The sequence below is a fragment of the Pinus tabuliformis genome, chromosome J, assembly GCF_031772625.1.
Source record: "Pinus tabuliformis cultivar Carrire ecotype Pingquan chromosome J, CPIR1, whole genome shotgun sequence".
Taxonomy (NCBI): Eukaryota; Viridiplantae; Streptophyta; class Pinopsida; order Pinales; family Pinaceae; genus Pinus; species Pinus tabuliformis.
In genome coordinates, this window is record NC_142295.1 from 1134888714 (window position 1) to 1134901647 (window position 12934).

Sequence of the window (12934 nt, forward strand, 5' to 3'; positions counted from 1 at the left end):
TAGGTTCTTCCAAGTCCTTTATCTATTGTTAAAGCTTAGGTAGTCTTTATGTTTGACTTGAAAACTTTGTTAGAAGGCTAATAAGGTGCATATACAAAATAACAATAATAGTAATCAAAGAAAGGAGATCTAGAGTACTTATATTTTTTAGGAAAGTTGACTCCCTCTTAATCTTGGACATTTTTTATCAACCTTGTCCTCACATAAGCATGATGTCATTTTTGTCATTTTCAAGGGTCGGGGCTTCCTCTTATAACATAAATGATTGGTCCTAGGGTTTTATAATTCAAACCTTTGTTAGGGTTTGCAAACCCTATATGCTTCAAGACTTGCCATTCTTTTTAAAATTGAAAATTCTACAAGTATATTAATGTGTTAGTTGCAAACCCTATAAATGCTATTGACAAGCCTTTTATGCATGGAAATGAGTTCTTTTTTCTCCTTGATCACAAAAAACATAGTCTTCAAAGGAAAGGATTTGAATGCTTATGAGAGCAACACTTAACATATCAATTAAGTCTTTGTCCTCAAGAAAGGACAATATGTTAGCTTACACTTCATGATATTTCCTATATATAATCTCTTCATATCCCAGAGATTTAACATTCGATACGAACTGTGACGTAGACTTCTAAGATTGTCGATATTTGAGATAATTATTTGCAAGAAATTTAGATCTATGCCTAACTTTTGAGATATGAAAAGCAAAGAATTATAAGTACCTTTTTAACGTAACTTTACTTGTTCTCAATTTTTGCCTTCGAGTATGGTATCATAATATAACTTCCTTGGGTTGCTTCAAAGAGATACAATGAACTTCAAACTTCACATCATGGTAGCTCAAGTCAACTCTTCAATTCTATCCATAAGAATTCTTTTTAATTTTGCCCATAAAAGGTCTACAACTATGTCTTTGTATGGTCTTCAAAAGGTCCACACATCAACCTTCAATTATACTTCTTTTTGCTCTAGAGAAGCAGACTTCAGACTTTAAGCAAGTTAGATATAATGGTTTAAATGCTTTAGACTATGGTATATTTTACTTCATCCTTCAATCCATCCTTCCATATACGAGTTGCTTTAAAAAGATAATGGATCAGTTCCCTACAATGTCTATTGTTTTTATAGACTTGATCACCATTGTAATGTGAGCTTCAGATGTCAGTTATATATTATTGGTTTTCCATAGGTACTCGACCTTTTTCATTGGTATATGGCGACTTACTGTAATATATATTATGTACTTCTATTATAGTGTAACATTCATGGACTTGTGCCACAAAAGAAAGTATTGTCCCGTACTTTCAAGTCTTAATTCACAGAGGTACCATTTTGAACTAATGTCTCAAACTGTTATAATCTTAACCTCGTCACTTTCAGTGAGTTCAAATTCTTTACATATCACAGCCTTTTCATGGAGATATAACATAGTTTCTTATCTTAAACAATTCCTTAGACTTTTCATCATAATGTAGTTTCCTTATAATCTTTGCAAGGTTCCATAAATAAAGTACTTCATGATAGATTTCAAACTTATGTGGTTTTCTTTTGTAGATAGAAGGTTAAGATTTTCCACAATAATATTTGAAATTTATCGACGTTTCAAATCCCAAAGAGGATCCATCATCACGACAATGCTTGAGGAAAGAAGAGTCAATGTAGAGGAATAAATAATAAAAGGCACAAAAGGTCAAAAACCATAAATTGTCAACTGAAAAAACCTAAAAGCCTAAAATACTAAACTAATATTTTTGTAAAAATATAGTAATTAATCAATATAAAATAATAAAGAGTAATGTATACAAATTAATCAATAATTTAATGATAATTTATAAATCTAATAATTAATGAATATAAATTAATAAATGGTAATGCATATAAATAATCAATAATCATGTCCTCATCATGGGTTTGCAATTTTTTCATAGAAGATAGATCCCACATGTAGCTCGTAGGAATGTCATGCCACTGTCCAAAGAAACTCAGATCCATCAAAATCTGATCTTGTAATGGTTTCATAGAGGCCTAGATTACCTTAGAGATGATCTCAGATCATGGAGAGGATTTCATATTGCCTCAAAAACTTTACCTTTCATTGTAATATTGTCTTAGTATATAAAATGCTTCAGGATTGATATCATTTGAAATGCCTTAGAGATATGTTGGAAATACTGAGTGGGGGGGTGAATCAATATTTCTTTTCAATTGTTATTTTTACCAGTTAAATTATTTATATTTAGAACACAAAATGAGCAATAGGAATAAATGCTTTTATTAATATAATCTTTACAATAAATCAGGTACAATATATATAAGGCTCCAATCTGTTGCCAAGCACCAACTTGGTCATTTTTGAGGCTCCAACCCTATCTTCTCAAGGCACCAACATTGTGTTTAGGAGCACTAACTCCAAGGACACCAATCCTTCCAATTCTGAGGCACCAACCCCACGGGCTCCGAGCCTATAGTTTTGCTTTGTGAAGAAATGTTTTGATTGTATTATATTGCTCTCAAAATCTTCTTCACTGTGTTCTGTGTAGAAATTCCCACTGTAGATCAACAGATTATGCAATATACTAAAGCAAAATACAAGATCTACTTCTACAACAAACTTGCGGAAGCTTAATTGAATATGAGCAAGATCAAATAGAACACATATAACAGATGAAGAGAAATCAATCACACATGAACATAGAAGAATAACCCGAGGAAAGCCTCAGCCTAAAACCCCAATCTCTGTATTATCATACAAGTGGAAATATGTTCATATTACAAAAAGAATTAGCTCACAAGCTATCCTGCTCTCTCTGCAATCAAACAATACAACTCACAGACTGAATAGACACAAGATATGCCTTCCCTCAGCCCTCCAAGCCTCCTATTTCCTTGTGCAGTTTTTCTTGGGGTCCAATGATGCCACCTGTGTGATTGGCCTCTTCACACACTCACTAAACTGAAGAAGTAATTGTGCAATCCTCAAGGAATGAATTCCTTCTACATGCAAGAGATATCATCCATGGAATATTCCTGAAACTGATAGTACATTTTCCCATCATCTGATCTCAACTGGGTCTATATCTGAACTGACATGCATGAGTTATTTATGAGAGAATATTCAGTTATCTGAAGTGCAGTAGTTACATGCATGCATGCATTAACTAACTGAACTCACAATTAGTTCAAAAAACTATTTGAACTAATCTAACTGGACTTAACTCAGTTAACTGAGCTAACTAATTACAACTCATCCTTATCTCTTTAACTTAGGGATAAATTCCTCAATTAATGGGATAACTGTTGCATGTCCCCACATAGACTTCATGTTTGATTTTCTACAACTGATTAACTCAAGATGAATTAATTAATTATTTTACAAACAACTGCTAAGATCATATTCGAATTTTACTTCTCTATTTTAGTTCAGGGACTAACTAAAATATGAAGGTATCATTAAATGCTATTTATGGCAATGTTATTTTTAGCACTTCTATATTTAACATTTCTTGTTGTTATTTTCAACACTCCCTCTCAACAAGAAAGGGATTATTAGTAACCCCAATCCTATCTCTGTGGAACTCGAACTTTCATTTTGACGATGCCTTAGTCAAAATATCTGCATCATGTTCCTCAGTCGAAACATACAACAACAACATGATCCTCTTGACCACACAGTCTCGAAGATGGTGATATCGGATATCAATGTGTTTGGACCTGTCAGGAAAAACTGGATTCTCAAAGAGTTTAATACAACTTTGATTATCGCAGTAGATCATAGTTGGATCCATCCTCTGACCAAACAATCCCACTAGAATCTTCCTCATCCAAATGGCCTCACATGCATCGTGACTAGCATCCATGTATTTAGCGTCTGTTGAGCTAAGTGCAATTGACCTCTGTTTCCTGTTGTACCAAGAAACTACAGCTGAACCAAGGTTGAAGATTCCTCCAGAAGTGCTCTTCCGGTCTGATGGACTCTTTGCCCAATCCGCATCTGTGAAGCCCTGAAGCTTCACACCCTCTTTCTGTCTGTACCACAATCCAAACTGAGATGTGCCTCTAAGGTATCTCAGCACATGCTTCGTTGCCTTCCAAAACAGCTTGGTAGGCTAAACCATAGCTTGACTCAGCTGGTTCACCGCAAAGCATAAGTCTGGTCGTGTGTTCACCAGATACATAAGTGAACCCACAAGTTGCCGATAAACAGTAGCAGCTACTACCTCACCTGAAGTAGAATCCTCCTTCCTCCAGTTCCTAGCTAGAGGAGTCTACATGGGCTTGCAATTCTCCATGTGAAAGCGCTTGAGTATCTCATTGGCATACTTGCCTTGAGACACAAATACTTCACCATCTTTCTGCCACACCTCCATGCCTAGAAAGTAGTGCATAAGACCCATGTCTTTCATTTTGAACTCTGTTACAAGGCCCTCCTTGCAAGAATGGATTAGCTGATCATCACCTGTCAAAATCATATCATCGACATAAAGAACAATGATCAATGGCTTACCTTCTACCATGATGTGGTAAAGGTTCGAATTCGCTTCACTCTTAGTGAAGCCCAATCCGGTGAAATAGCTGTCAATCCTAGTGTACCAAGCACGGGGTGCTTGCTTCAGCCCATACAAAGCCCTCTTGAGTCGGCACACATGCGACTCACGATCGAAGGTCTCGAAACCCTCTGGCTGCTCAATGTACACCTCCTCCTCAATCTTCCCATTGAGGAATGTTGTCTTCACGTCCATCTTATGGATCTTCCAACCCATCTGAGCTAATAGTGCCAACATCAATCTGATAGATGAGTACCTTGCTACAGGAGCAAAGGTCTCATCATAGTCGATCCCCTCGACCTGTGAGAAACCTCGGGAAACAAACCTTGCCTTATGTTTCTCAACACTGCCATCAACTGCCTGCTTTACCTTGTAAAGCCATCTAGAACTAACCACTGACTTGCCCTGAGGTCTTGGGACAACATCCCACACACTGTTCTAAATGATAGAGTCGTACTCCTCTACCATTGCATCAACCCAGACTGGTTGTTGCATTGCCTCCTCGAATGAAGAAGGTTCGGACTCTACACACTCCCCAACCAGGGCCATGTACCCAGTGTACTGCTCGGGCAACCTCCTCTATCTGCGCTGAGAAGATGGTTGTCCCACATTCTCTCGCACATCCAACATCAACCTGTCAGCTTCCCTTGAGCGTTTCCACCCATCTCTAGAAGTCTAAGCATGAGTGTATGTCTCCACTCCTGGATCCTCTACATGCGGCTACTCCACATCAATCTGAGGCTCCTCCTCCTTAGGAACTGAAAGTTCCTCCTCTGAATGTAACTTGAGCTCCCTCTCAAGTGATACTCGCATGGCTTTCTTCTCGTCGAACTTCAGATCCCTGCGTACCACTGTCCTCTGACTAATAGGCAGGTACACCCGATAGTTGTGGGGTGTATCAGTGTACCCCACAAGTATTCCCAACTCAGCTATTGGATCTAGCTTTATCTGGGCATCTTTAGTCACGTGACAGTAAACTGATGATCCAAAGATTCGGAAGTGACTCACATCTAGTCGCTTCCCGGAAAAGGCCTCCATAGGTGTCTTCATTCCCAGTATACGGTGCGGGCTTTTGTTCTGCAAGTATACTACTATATTGCATGCCTCAGCCCATAGATGCAGTGGTAGGCTTTCGTCATGCAACATCACTCGAGCTACTCCCACAATCGATATGTTCTTCCTTTCGACCACCCCATTGTGTTGTGGGTTATGGGGTGTCGTCAACTCCCTTTAATTCTTCCTAGAGCGCAGAAGTCCTTAAACTGTTGGGAGACATACTCTCCACCATTGTTGCTACGCAAGACTTTTATTTTCTTTCCAGATTCTTTCTCTGTCAAGGCTTTAAACTCACAAAACCTCAAGAAGGTCTGATCCTTCTTTTGCATAAAGCAGATCCAGCATCTACGAGAAAAATCATCAATAAAAATAACATAGTACTTTTGTTTAGCGGTGGAGGTTGTAGAGAAAGGTACACAAACATCTAAGTGAACTCGCTCCAGGATTGCTCCAGCTCTATTGTCTCGATCTGGAAAGGAAGATTTCACATACTTACCCAAGGTACAACCTTTGCATGTATTTGTCTGCTCTAGTTTTCCCTTGGGAAGTCCGGTACAAATCTGTTGCATGATCTTTAGGGCTCCATGGTGCAAGTGGCCCAATCCTCTATGCCATAGCTCGCCAACATCTTGGATTTTCACCATCTTAGCTTTGGAACTCAATGCAGCATAGTCATCTACCTCTAGTTTGTAGAGATTCTTTACTTGAATCCCGATTGGCTTGGTCTGTCCAGTGCCGATCTGCCTCAGGAATACCTTTCCTTTACTAAAGACTACATCATAGCCTTTATCTTCTAGCATAGCAATGGACACAAGATTCTTCTTCAGACCTGTTACATACTTTACATCAGTCAGGGTGAGAGAAGCTCCATGCTCCCTCTGAAACACAACCATACCTTCACCTGAAACACGATACTTTCCATCATCGCCCATCTCGATCCGCATCTGGAGATCCTTCTGCTCCAAGGTACTGAAAAGATTATTGTCACCTGACATGTGGAATGAAGCTCCACGGTCCAGGTACCACACACATCCCACCATGGATGAAACCATGCATGCAATAAGAGAGAAATCCAACTCAAACTGTGAGGCCAGTGCCTCACCATCAGATCCCTTCGAGGAACCCTACTTATATTTCTTCTATGGACAATTCGTAGCATAATGGCCCACTTCATGACAATGAAAGCATCTCACTTTCGTTTTGTCAAACTTCTTCCCACCATGGGAAGAACTGGATTTGGGATGGGATGCCTTCCCTTTCCCTTTCTTTGCCTTACTTGCTAAGGCTAGATTTTCCTCATCATCTTGCTTTGATGAGGATCCATCTCTGGTGCTTCTTCTTATCTCCTCCTGCATCAAATCTGACCAAAGTCATTCCCAATCTGACAATTTTTCTCTTCCATTAACCGAGTCTTGGTAGCTATGCCATCTCCTAGGAAGACCGAGGAGTGCAAGACTCACCATATCATCATTAGTTGTCGTGATCCCTACACTTCCAAGCTCATCCCTGCAGGTGGTGAGCTTGTTCAGATATGTAGAGATCGTGTCGCCCTTTTCACACTTAATTTTCTGAAGCTTGTCTTTCAGCGCCAGCTTCCTCTGATCATTGTTGTTCTGATATAGATCTTTCAATGTTTTCCACATTGAAAATGGTGTCTCATTCCCATGGAGGCTTGAGACAATGTGGTCTCGAACTCCCTCCAAGAGGATTCTCCTTGCTTTAGCCACACATTTCTTCCATTCCGCCAATTCTGTAGCATCAGTTGTTGCTGGCTTGGGGACTTCTTGATCAATGAAGTCCTTTAGACCATTGTCCTCTAATACTACTTCCATGCGATCCTTCCAGGCTATATAATTCGAGCTGCCATCAAGGGCATACTCGAGTCTTAAACCGCTGAATGCCATTGGTGAAATTGAGATGTGATAAGAACTCGATTTCTATAATCAGGAACTTGAAACTTCGAACTTCTCCCTTCTTTGTATATTTTTCTTCACTTTGATCACCTTTGCTCTGATACCATGTAGAAATTCCCATTGTAGATCAACAGATTATGCAATATACTAAAGCAAAATACAAGATCTACTTCTACAACAAACTTGCGGAAGCTTAATCGAATATGAGCAAGATCAAATAGAACACATATAACAGATGAAGAGAAATCAATCACACATGAACACATAAGAATAACTCGGGGAAAGCCTCAGCCTAAAACCCAATCTCTGTATTATCATACAAGTGGAAATATGTTAAGATGACAAAAAGAATCAGCTCACAGGCTATCCTGCTCTCTCTGCAATCAAACAATACAACTCACAGACTGAATAGACACAAGATATGCCTTTCCTCAGCCCTCCAAGCCTCCTATTTCCTTGCGCAGTTTTTCTTGGGGTCCAATGATGCCACCTGTGTGATTGGCCTCATCACACACTCACTAAACTGAAGAAGCAACTGCGCAATCCTCAAGGAATGAATTCCTTCTGCATGCAAGAGATATCATCCATGGAATATTCCTGCAACTGATAGTAAATTGTCCCATCATCCGATCTCAACTAGGTCTCTGTCTGAACTGACATGCATGAGTTATTTATGAGAGAATATTCAGTTATCTGAATCGCCGCAGTTACATGCATGCATGCATTAACTAACTGAACTCACAATTAGTTCAACAAACTATTTGAACTAATCTAACTGGACTTAACTCAGTTAACTGAGCTAACTAATTACAATTCATCCTTATCTCTTTAACTAAGGGATAAATTCCTCAATTAATGGGATAACTGTTGCATGTCCCCACATAGACTTCATGTTTGATTTTCTACAACTAATTAACTCAAGATGAATTAATTAATATTTTACAAACAACTGCAAAGATCAAATTCGAATTTTACTTCTCTATTTTAGTTCAGGGACTAACTAAAATAGGAAGGTATCCCGAAATGCTATTTATGGCAGTGCTATTTTTAACACTTCTATATTTAGCATTTCTTGTTGTTATTTTCAACATTCTGTCAATCTACAGCTTCACTACTACATCAATGACAACCTGTCTTCATATGAAGGAGTCTTCACAATTCTTCATATTGCCCACTCAGAGTCTGCAAAGTTACCTTATGATGATTTCAAATAGCCATCATGATCTCCAATAATGTCTCCAAGACCTATGTTGTGGTAACTGTTTCGGGAGTGACTTCTTCTTATTGTCGTGATATCATACTTCCAAGAAACAAACTCACAATCACTTCAATGTTGGTTTTGTCTACTGCTCCCTTCAAATGATGACAGATGAAACTTTATTTCCTTTCATAGAACTCTTCTTCAAAATTGCGTTCTGTACTTCTTCCATCAATCAATTTATCACAGGTCTGAGCCTTTTTAAATATTAACCCAATCAACAGAAAGTTTTTACCTTCGTCTTCCGCTGGCCCTTCGGCTTCCTCTGCACTCACTCGACCTTCGACCTTCTTTTTACCGTTCGCTCAACCTTTGGCTTCCTTTCTTATGCTAATTCACGTTGACGAGTTGTGAACTATCCTTCTTCTCCACATGGAGGTCCCACATGCCACGTCATCACCTTTAATCCTGCAATCGTAATTTCATAAAAAAATCGGAGGTTTTACAAGTGTGCACATGCTCTATCTTCCAATGTAGTAGATGCAATATTTAATTAACTGTTTTTAATGAGTCCATTGGGTCCACAACCTTATCGCAATCAATGGTTTGCGGGACTCTGACTGGCACATGGATTAAAAAACGACCTTAACCCCCGCAGTTGATCATGATCTAAGGGTTGACTATGAGATCAACAGCTAGGATTGAGTGCGAAACTTCAGCCACGATCAAGGAAGTCCGTACTTTCCTACCCCTACTCTTCCGATAAATGTTTCTCCTGTGACTTCTCTTCACTCTTCCACTCTTCCGATAGTTTTCTTCTTTACTCCTTTGTTATCGTTGTTGCTCTTTGTTCTTTCGATAACACTTACCCTTGGGCATATGCGATAACCTGCTTCTCTTGCTTCGATGACTTGTTTCTTTGATGGCTTTCGATAAACTCTTCATCTTACTCTTTGTCTTCTTGCTCTTTTTACTTTACTGGATCTTCTACATCATTTGTTGTTCAATTGCTGATAAATTGACCTCCTGCGTCATTTGCTGTTCAATTGACCTCCTGCTGTTCAATCCACTTGGGTCCTCCATCTCATCATATCATCGTATATCAAACTTTCATCACTATGAGCATTATGATCAATGGGCATCAATGGGCAATCATGTATCAAAGAATTTGCCATCACAAACACTAGTATATTGACATCAATGACAACCTAGATTAACAATCTCCACCTTTGTCATTGATGGCAATATTCTTCTTCTCTCCCCCTTTGACATCAATGGCAAAGGAGTGCACAAGGACTCCCCCTATCGAATTGATCCCCCTGTCATGCAACATCTTTATGAATCAACTTAATGTGATGCTAGAGAAATAACCCCCATCTTTTGACGAAGATATTCAAATGCTTCTCGAGGAAGAGGTTTTGTGAAAATATCAACTATCTGCTCCTTAGTATTGATATATTCCAAGATGATGTTTTGTTCAACTACTTGTTCATGAAGGAAATGATACTTGATTGGGATATGTTTGGTCTTTGAGTGCATCACTAGATTTTTGTTGAGACTGATAACACTTTTGTTATCACAATAGATGGTGATTGGTTGATTTGTACCTATGTTGACATCTTTCAGAGCTTCCTTCATCCATAATATTTGAGTACAACAATCTGCAGTAGCTATATACTCGGCTTCAGTTGTAGAGAGTGATATGGATGTTTGTTTTTGTTGAGCCAAGATAATAGACAATGTCCCAGAAGAATGCATTTCCACTAGTACTTTTTCGATCATCGACACTTTCGGCCCAATCAACATCGGTGTATGCAGTCATAGTAAGAGTTGAGCTCTTAGGGTACCAAAGACCGAAATCAGGAGTTCCTTTCAAGTATCTGAGAATTCTTTTTACAACCAGCAAATGGGATTGTTTATGAGCTTATTGAAATCTTCCCACCATTCCTACTTCTTGCATAATGTCAGGTCTCGTAGCAATTAAGTATAGAAGGGCTCCAATTATTGACCTGTAATGAGTTGCATCTACCAAAGGAGAGTCATCATCTTTGCTTAATTTGCAATCTGTGGTCATAGGTGTGCTCATGGGTGCACAGTCTTCCATTCCATATCTTTTAAGCATGTCTTTAAGATATTTTGCTTGAGATATGAACATGCTTGTCGTGGTTTGAGATTCTTGTAGTCCAAGGAAGTAAGATAACTCTCCTATCATCGACATCTCAAACTATTTTGACATATTTTGAGCGAACTCATGGCTCATCTCATCATTATTACTAGCAAAATTCAGATCATCAACATAGACAAGAGTGACTAGTAACTTATCCTCATCCATCTTTATGTAGAGATTACTTCCTACCACCCCCTTCTTGAAGCCTTGTTGTTGTAGATAGTGATCCAATCTTGCATACCAAGCTCTAGGAGCTTGTTTCAACCCATAAAATGCCTTTTTCAAATTACAAACAAAAGTATTTTCCTTCTGCTAGATTAAAAACTTCTGGTTGCTCCATGTAGACTTCTTCCTTGAGTTCCCCATTCAGAAATGCTAATTTTACGTCCATTTGATAGATTTTAAATCCTTTTGAGAAAGAAAATGCCAAGAACATCCTTATAGCTTCCACATGAGCTACTGGTGCAAAGGTTTCTTCAAAGTCGATTCCTTCAATTTGTGAATAACTTTTACAAACAAGCCTTGCCTTATTTCTGATGATTTGTCCATCTTCATTCATTTTGTTTTTGAACACCCACTTGGTTCCAATTATATTTTTATCCTTTGGACGAGGTACCAATTCCCATGTCTCATTCTTCTCGATTTGAGACATTTCTTCTTCCATGGCTTTTACCCAATGAGGATCCTTACTTGCTTGAGTAAATGTTTCTGGTTCTGTCATAGATAGGGGAGCAACATCATTTTTCTTTTGTGTACTTGTCATCCTTCTTCAGGTTTGTATCCCTTCATCTATATTGCCAATAATCTGCTCTTTTGGATGATTTTTTTGGAGAAACTTCATCTTTGAAGGGGTTTGAGATGATTCTTTTTCCTTGTGTTTTTCTTGATCTTTTTCCTCTTTTTCAGGTTCTTCAAGGAGAGGGTCAACTTCATGATCTTCAATTTCTTTTTTTGGAAGGTCTTCATCAATCTTCACATCAATGCTTTCCATTATTTTCCGTAGTCAATTATTGTAGCACTTGTAGGTTTTGCTCCTTGTAGAATATCCAAGGAATATCCCTTCGTCAACCCGAGAATCAAATTTTCCTGGTGAGCCATCATTGATTTTTATGAAGCACTTGCTTCCAAAAATCTTGAAGTATTTTACTGAAGTAGGTCTTCATTTCCATAATTCATAAGAAGTTTTCTCATTATTTGGTCTTAGTTGAGTTCGATTCAAGGTATAAACAGTTGTCCCGACTCCTTCTCTCCAGAACTTTGGCTGCAAGTCAGCTGCTATTAACATTGTTCTTGCCATTTCTTGAACTGTTTGGTTTCTTCTTTCAACTACCCCATTTTGATTGGGTGTTCTAGCAGCAGAGAGTTATCTTTCGATTCCATGTACTTTACAGAATTCATCAAATTCTTTTGATGTGAATTCTCCCTCTCTATTCGTTCTAAGACATTTAATCTTAGAATCCTTTTCATTTTCTACAAGAGCTTTAAGATTCTTAAAAAACTCAAATGCTTCGGATTTATATTTTATGAAATATACCTAGATCATTCTAGTATAGTCATCAACAAATAAAGCAAAGTACCTTTCTCCTTGGAGTGTCAGAGTTCTAGTTGGTCCACATAAATCAGCATGGATGATCTTCAAAGGTTTTGATGTAGAAAACTCCTTGGTCTTGTGGTTGGTTCTAGTTTGCTTTCCATGTTGACATGGACCGCATACTCCTTGATTTGGCTTGAATAACTTTGGGATGTCTCATACTGCATTAATCTTGCTAATATTGATCAAGTTATCAAAACTTGTATGTCCAAGTCGCTTGTGCCACAACCAACTTTCATCTGTTTGACTTAGGTAACATTTATCTTCTTGAATTTTGTTTAGAATGTAGACGTTATCTGATGTTCTAACTCCTTTCGCCATAAGTTCCCCTGAGGAAGAGTTTCTTATTTCACAATCTTTAGTGCTAAAGACAACATTATGTCCTTGGTCATAGATTTGGCTAACACTCAGGAGATTGTGTTTGAGCTCGTTTACTAGCAAAGCATTTTGAGCCTTTCCTTTTCC